General features: G+C 42.9%; 2 pseudogenes; one reads left to right on the top strand and one right to left on the bottom strand.

Annotated features, from left to right (window-relative positions):
* The first annotated feature begins 3,302 nt into the window (after positions 1 to 3,302).
* LOC134952549 (5S ribosomal RNA) lies at positions 3,303 to 3,421 on the top strand (annotated as a pseudogene).
* Positions 3,422 to 6,994: 3,573 nt separating this feature from the next.
* On the bottom strand, positions 6,995 to 7,112 carry LOC134948258 (5S ribosomal RNA; annotated as a pseudogene).
* Between the last annotated feature and the right edge of the window lie 567 nt (positions 7,113 to 7,679).

Raw genomic sequence — 7,679 nt, 5'->3', positions numbered from 1 at the left:
GGACACGTTATATCGATGACATCCTCATCATATGGGATGGCACACAGGATGAACTCTTGGAATTCATCAAAAGACTTAATAACAACACCCTCAACCTCACCTTCACCTGTGTATATGACCGGGACAGTATATCATTTTTGGATCTCCGAATCTACAGAGACAGCAACAACATGATCTCTACAGAAATTTACAGAAAAGACACAGCCACCAACACTCTACTACATCAAACTAGCTCTCATTTCCCTCCAACCATAACGAACATTCCAAAAGGAGAATTTTTACGCCTCAAACGAAATTGCTCCAGTGATGATGTTTTTGAAAAAAGAAGTCAAGAACTAACGCTTAGACTTAAGGAACGTGGATACAGTATGCGGTCAATCAAAAAAGCTAAGAGAACACTCATCTGTACTAAGAGAGAATCTTTAATTTTTCACACCAAAACCAGCACGGAAGAGTCCCAGACCATAAGATTTGTGTGTGACTTCTGCGACGAATGGAGGGAGATTAAATCAATTCTACAAAAACACTGCCCCATTATACTTTCAGATGAAGATCTAGCCAAGAAACTCAACACCAAAATAGACCTAAGCTGGAGAAGATCACCGAACTTAAAGGATCATCTTGTCAACAGTCATTTTGTACAAAAAACAGTGAGAGACCTGATAGAGCAAGAAAGTTACCCATGTGGCAATTGCAAAATCTGCCAACATGTGATCAACAAACAAGAATTGAAGGACAGATATGGTGAAAACATTAAAATAAATGGCTTCTTCAACTGTAGAAGCAAAAATGTTGTCTACTGCATTTCCTGTCCATGTGATTTGAAGTATATAGGGATGACAACACGAATGTTGAAAATCAGAACACTCGAACACATGAGCAACATCAGGAATGCTGAAAGGAATCAACAAAGGATGCAACAGCTAACAACTATATCAAAACATTTCCTGACACATCATTCCGGCTCGGTACAGGATCTCAGAATACATGGCCTAGAACAGGTCAGACCAGGAATAAGAGGAGGTGACATCACACGCATGCTTCTCAGAAAAGAAAGTGAATGGACTTTTAAACTCAACACGGTGGCCCCAAAAGGTCTTAATGAATAACTCAACTACGGTGTTTTCTTGCAAGATTAATGCTCCAGCATAATATTCCAACTCTTAATCAAATCTTTCAAACAATAATCACCCACCAATACCTGCACCAACCCCACACAATAAGATAGTGACAGGCCTTATAGGGGGGTCTTTTTCACTTATATTGCAACATTTTGCACACCCACCCAGAATTCAAGTGTTTTTCACCATCAGCACAGTGTCCCTCACTATTATTACACCCCTCCATTTTCCATTACTTCCCCACATACACCCAATTTCCTCATCACAATTTTACCACAGTCCCTTTCCTGTTCCCACCCATACCAGCGCACTCAATCTCAAGGTTGGTCACATTCACACACTCATCACTTTTCACATCCCTTCCCCCCCCCCCCCTACGTTTGTTTTCCCTTTTTTTTCCCTCTCCTTCCCAGTCCTCTACTCACACATACACCACCCACCATCCTCCCCTCCCCTCCCCTGCTTCACCATTACACGCACACATATACACTCTTTCTTTTCACTCCTCATCCTTTCCCCACACATTCTTTTCATTCACTGACATAGGGCACTCATGCCTTTATCCCCCCTTCCCCCATCTTCTTTCCCCCCCCTCCTCAACAATCTCTCACCCTCCCCAACCCTCCTCCCCCCCCCCATCCCGCCCCACCCTCCCCTTTCCTTTCCCCTTTGTTTTCCCCTTCCCCCATTTTTTCCCCCCTTCCCCCCTTTTTCCCCCCTTTCCCACTTTCCCCCCCCTCCCCCCCTCTCATTTTTTCCTAAAAACTCCCCCCCTCCCCTCCTTCATTCCAATTGTCACATTCCTGTCCCCCATCCAACCCATTCATCAGCATTTACAGTCACCACATTTGTGACTACTCCTAACATTATAGCCCTTATCCCTCCAGGATTCCCTATGCACTCACACATGCATTTCCTCACACACCTATTCACACCCCTACACCCACTTATCGAAATCAGTTATTGGTCTGATAAACATATAGACCAGTTAATATAAGCAATAACCAGGACATCAAATTATCTCTTATAAAACAACTGTCTTAACGAAACAGGTGTTTCAGCTATCTACAAATCTCCTTTCTCATAGATCCATGTCTAAATGGACTTTAATATTACAACAGCAGTACCTTATCATGAATAATTTTTATTTTCACTCAATGTATAAGTCTCCAAACTTGTCTTATTACTTTTTTAAGCTTACAAGTATCTACACCAGTACTTCTAATTTTATTCAGTCTCCCTGCAGAAACATCCTCGGCACACGCCTGGATAAACATAGCAGGAGACACTGTTCACATTAGTCCCAGCTGACCCGCCTCCAAACACACCTCCTCACACATCTCAGTGTTTGACAGGCTGGTTCTCAACTTAAATAAGGCGGCAGAGAGCTCTGGGAGCAGGCGATCAGGTGATCAAGCTCCCAGAGCGAAACGTACGTCAACTTCCGGTCCCGGCCGTCCGAACTTCCGGTCGCACGGACCACGGACATCGGCTCCACAGCTCGAACTCTCCCTGGCTGGAAACCTCTACCCACACTTGCGGGACACCTCAGATTTCACACTGCCCACCAATGCATGCAGGCATTAAGGTTTGAACCGCACACCCAGTGAAGTATACTATTACAATTGTATTATAATCGGATCTCCAATTTCCACCATGAGGGGCTCTTATATAGGCACAGCATAATTATTCTTCCACCGTGCCCTAACAACTCAGAGACACAGTGGGGGGTAATATTCACCCCTTATATAGATTATCGGCATGTAGCTGCAAATATCAGAAGTGCCTATTTCAAGGGGTTATTTGCTCTACCCCTCTTTTTCTAAATTAATCTTTATTGTTATGATATCTCGATACTTAGTGCAACAAACATCATTTGTCATTTTTGAGAAACGTCTCTACTTTTCCTCATGCCAATTTGAATATATAGCAGCATTATGATGTGATATCTAATCATAGGAACATTCAGTAGAGGTACAAACCTTTAGGAATCATTATTGGTAGGATTCCCATATGGGGGTAATAGACACCCATTAGAATACGGTGTGCTTTTCTACTGCACAGTATCATTTAATATCTCCTTCTTTTGGGGGGGTAGTCCCTGTCAGACCATCTCAATTATCAATATTTGCCTGAAATAACCACACACTGGAATTGATTGCACAAACTTGTGATTTACTCACCTACGGTCAAACCGCACTGAGTATGCCCAACCTCGTCTGATCTTGGAAGCCATACACTGCAGGGCCTGGTCAGTACCCGGTTGGGAGACCACCAGGAAATACTAGGTACCGTAGGTATTTTATTCTCATCCCTTTGAGCCTTTCCAGTTCTTTGTGCAGCCCCAGGCATTTTGTTTGACTTGGATATTCTGACATGGGATAGCTGAACCCAATGGAGCATATTTACTCCCATTAACACTTTTTCAATCCAGAAATAAAGTAAGTTTTGATAACAAGGGAGTAAACATATTTTCGCCTTCCCAAAATTTTTTATTCGCCTCAAATTTGTAATAAATTATCCATATATGCCTCCTCCCTTTTAGTAAGTATATCTCAATAAAAGTTAAGTATTAATTCACTCATATTTTCATAATTTGTCACATATTTTTCTAAGTGTGCCCTGGAAAAGGCATATAGCAGCTCTTTGTCTTTTGCTCTTTTCTTAAGACCACATTTCCCATATAGTTTTCTGAACTATTTTCCGGGAGCACCACCAACCCATTGCTGAATTTATTTGTTTATGTAGTAAGCATTATGTTGGTTTAATAAATCACCAGAGTAACATAAACATTACTAACATTGTATTCTGTGCAGATTTACCAATCCTTTAGCACCTTTAATCTAGCAGGCAGATGTGTGTAACAGCAGTGAAGTAGTCAGGTTTTAAGACTCTGTGATAGTGTAGGACCTGCTTGAAGGTGGGGTACCTTGGCGAGCGGTTTGCAGGCTTCCGTGCATTGGCCAATCCTCTAACTAAACCCCCATCATTTATTTATTGAATTGTTGAGGATTAGTGAGCTTACATTGGTGAGTGCTGGGTTTTCTGTTTATATACATATATATATATATATATATATATATATATATACATACCTCCTGCCCTGCACTCCCGTCCCCACTGCAGCAGCGGCCACACAGACAGGACAGCTGAGCTGAGCGACGGCCCAGCTGTCCAATAATTTATGAATGAAGCAGCCTGCCGCTCAGTCATTGGTTGGGCACGCAGGCTGCTTCATTCATACATTATTGGACAGCTGAGCCGTCACTCAGCTGTCCTGTCTGTTTGGCCGCCGCTGTAGTGGGGACGGGAGCTGGGGAGCGCAGCACCGCAGATCGGATTGGAAGAGAGATCCGATCTGTGGTGTGGCAGGGGGGCCCAGGGTACGTACATGCAACCTGCGGCCCCACAACCATAGTGATCCTAAATGACAGGGGAGCACGTGCCTGGGTGCTCCCCCTGAATCCGCCACTGGGTACAGAGTGCACCATATCCTAACAGATGGCATCCTGATGGACGGAATGTCGGCGGTCAGAAGACTGGCGCCAGAATCCCAACACCTGTCAGAATGCTGATGTCGGAATCCCAAGATCTGGAATTCTGAATGTAAGTATGCCAGGGAGGGTTAGGGTTAGGCAGTGGGGAAAGGGTTAGGCACTAGGGGGAGGGTTAGGATTAGGCTGTGGGGGAGGGGGGGTGTTTAGGCTTTGGAAATGGAGGGTTATTAACAGGCTATGGGAATGGATGGTTAGGGTTAGGCTGTGGGAAGGGCAGGTTAGGGGTAGCGGTAGGGTTTAGGTTTCAGTTAGTTTAGCTCCTCACACCTGTCGAGATTTTGGCAGTAGGGATGTTCTGACTTATGGTATCCTGTACCCAACCTGCACTTAAACTCCCGTGTTTGCCAACTTGGGGTCGAAGGGAGGATGTTCAAGCAGTAGAAACACCAAAGGAGATGTATTATAGATAGGATTGAACAAAAAAAAAGAACTATGTCATAAAGGTTATGTAGAAGAGGGTGATAAACAGTATTAAAATCAGTAGTAGAAAGTTCCAGTAAAATAAGTATGCAAGAGTGACCCTTAGTCTTTGCTGTAAGTAAAAGACTAAGACATTTTTGTAACTACAGTATCAGTTTTATGCTAGGGACAGGACCAGATTTAAGAGAAGTCTGTGTAGGCTGCAGAATAGGGGCCCCCGACCACCAAGGGGCATCCACCAATAGCGCATCAAGAGCATACAGTAGCTGTCTATCCTCCCAAAATGTAACAATTGGAAATCTCACACTGCTATGGTGGTGGCAGGAGCAGTGAATATATCTCCTGATGATTCACTCGGTCTGTGCATGTGCATGTGCAGTAAGTCCAGGTTCAGAACTATGAAGGCTCTCTGAGCATTATCTAAGCACAAAAGCTGCAACAACACAGGAGCCGCTGTACATTTCTGCACTGACAGCTGGACTTCATGGAAGTCCCTCTTTGGATGGTGGCTACCCAGTCAATTCTCCTTCCACACTCTGAGAACAATGTCCGACAGGCAGCTTTGCAAATAAGCCTACTGCCAACCTGGTTGCATCTCAAGCACTACTATGTGACAATGATATATCAAAAGAGTATGTTAATCAGTGCTGTGATGTGCTGGGGTCTATTCATGTAGATTCCCGTAACTTATATGTTATTTTACACTATATACCGCATCAGGTCGATGCAGTATATAGCTTTGTTTAGCTTCAAATCAAGTCGTTTTTTCTGCGCATGTGCCAATGTCTGAGCACAGGAGAGCAATGGCTGCTGGTCTAGGAAAGGAGCAGAGCAAGAGCTGATGATGGCAGAAAACAGGGAAGTATTCAACTTTCCCTGCCCTTTTTGTATCGAAGTACAGATTACGTCATCCTGAGATGGTGACTCTGTACAGAGCAGTGTTAAACTGCGCTTTCCATTCTTCTATGAATCCCACTCACCATACAAAAGTTCTGCATGGTGATCAGTTGCAGAGCTAGTGAGTTGTGGGTCCAGGTGCAACAACCTGCTGTTGGACCCCAAACTCCAACCCAGTCTTTTTGCAAGCCTAAGGCACCCAAAAAAGGGCGATGAAGAGGGCAAGGATTAGCGGCACACAGGGTATCATTATTGTTCATATACAATGCAAAATAGTCTACACACACAGATACATACATAGTGTATATACACATATACATCTACACACACACATCCATAGTGTATACACAGGGCCAGTTCTAGACCTAGGGGCGTAACTTCATGGGATGGGGTCGTGGCCACAGAATACAGTTACATTACCCTACACAGTAGTACCCATTATACACATTATGCTATATTAGCACCCCTAACACACATTACAATACAGTAGAGCAGAGTACCTTACATATGTTACTCCAGAAACCAAGGGGAAGAGAAGAGGACTCTCTTATGTGGGCGCACTCTTATAAGTAGAAATGAAAAATAGTAATAAATGAGAAATTAAAACATAACCTTTATTAGTTTAGTACATAGACTAAAATTTGTATCCCACAGTGTTGTTAAAAAACAAAATATGTTCTGATCCATAACAGAAATGTAGACACCAGCAATACTACTTCTGTTTTCCTAGGATTAGTACAAATCAAGTTTGTATTGATAAGACCACCATGGGTCAATTGGTTTGAAAAGAACCCTTACACTGGACTAAAAGTGACCACAATTGCAATTATCAACAATTGCGGTACATGTATCTCTCAAAAGTTCGTATTTTACCTCTTACAAAATTATAACAGTATAAGAATAAGACGAGGTGAGTGGTGACCAAATAGAAACAAGAAAGAAAGAAGAAAGATAGGTGATGCTGCTGTTAGTGTTAATGTCAGAAATAATTGTAAGGCCTCCCTACTACACTGAGTATTCCCTGGGGTCCCCCTTCCAGGTACTGACCCAGCCCTCCTACATTTGGCTTCCAAGATCAGACGAGATTGGGTATGGGTGTGGAGGTATGGTAGTAGGGAAAATATGGCCGATATTTCTAATGATAGTGCACCTGAAACAAATTGGAAATAGGTAGGACTAGAAGAACATAGTAAAAAAACGAAAATAAGAAAAAGGAAGAAGGAAGAAAAAAATCGTGGCTCTGCTGTCTGCATCAGGAAGGGGCTCGTACCCTATGTCGATGACATCGGATTGCTTCCCTGAATCACGAATGAGAGTCCACTGAAAAAATAGATAAAAAGTTTAAGGTAGCATAACAAGATTACTATCATATATATACTTTGTACTGAGATGAAAATTGCATTTCAAAAGGATAAGGTAATCTGTAAATTAGATCGTCCAAATAAGAGGTCCTCAATGGTACACTCGCCTTGTAGGGAGGTTCCTAAAACTACTATAGAAATGTATCCCTCAAATAGGATTTCATGTACCAAGTGTAGCACTCTTTCAAAGGGCAAAACCGAATATAACTATGCACATGCGTACAAAATCAAGTGAACAAGCCCCGCTGATTTAGTCAATGTTGTGCCGCCTGCACATTCTATTATTTCTTGCGATTGCTATCCCGCGGGACCGCTCATCAGCA

Source organism: Pseudophryne corroboree, chromosome 1, assembly GCF_028390025.1.
Source record: "Pseudophryne corroboree isolate aPseCor3 chromosome 1, aPseCor3.hap2, whole genome shotgun sequence".
NCBI lineage: Eukaryota > Metazoa > Chordata > Amphibia > Anura > Myobatrachidae > Pseudophryne > Pseudophryne corroboree.
Note: the sequence above shows the minus strand (reverse complement) of the source record. Positions and strands in the feature narration are given on the sequence as shown.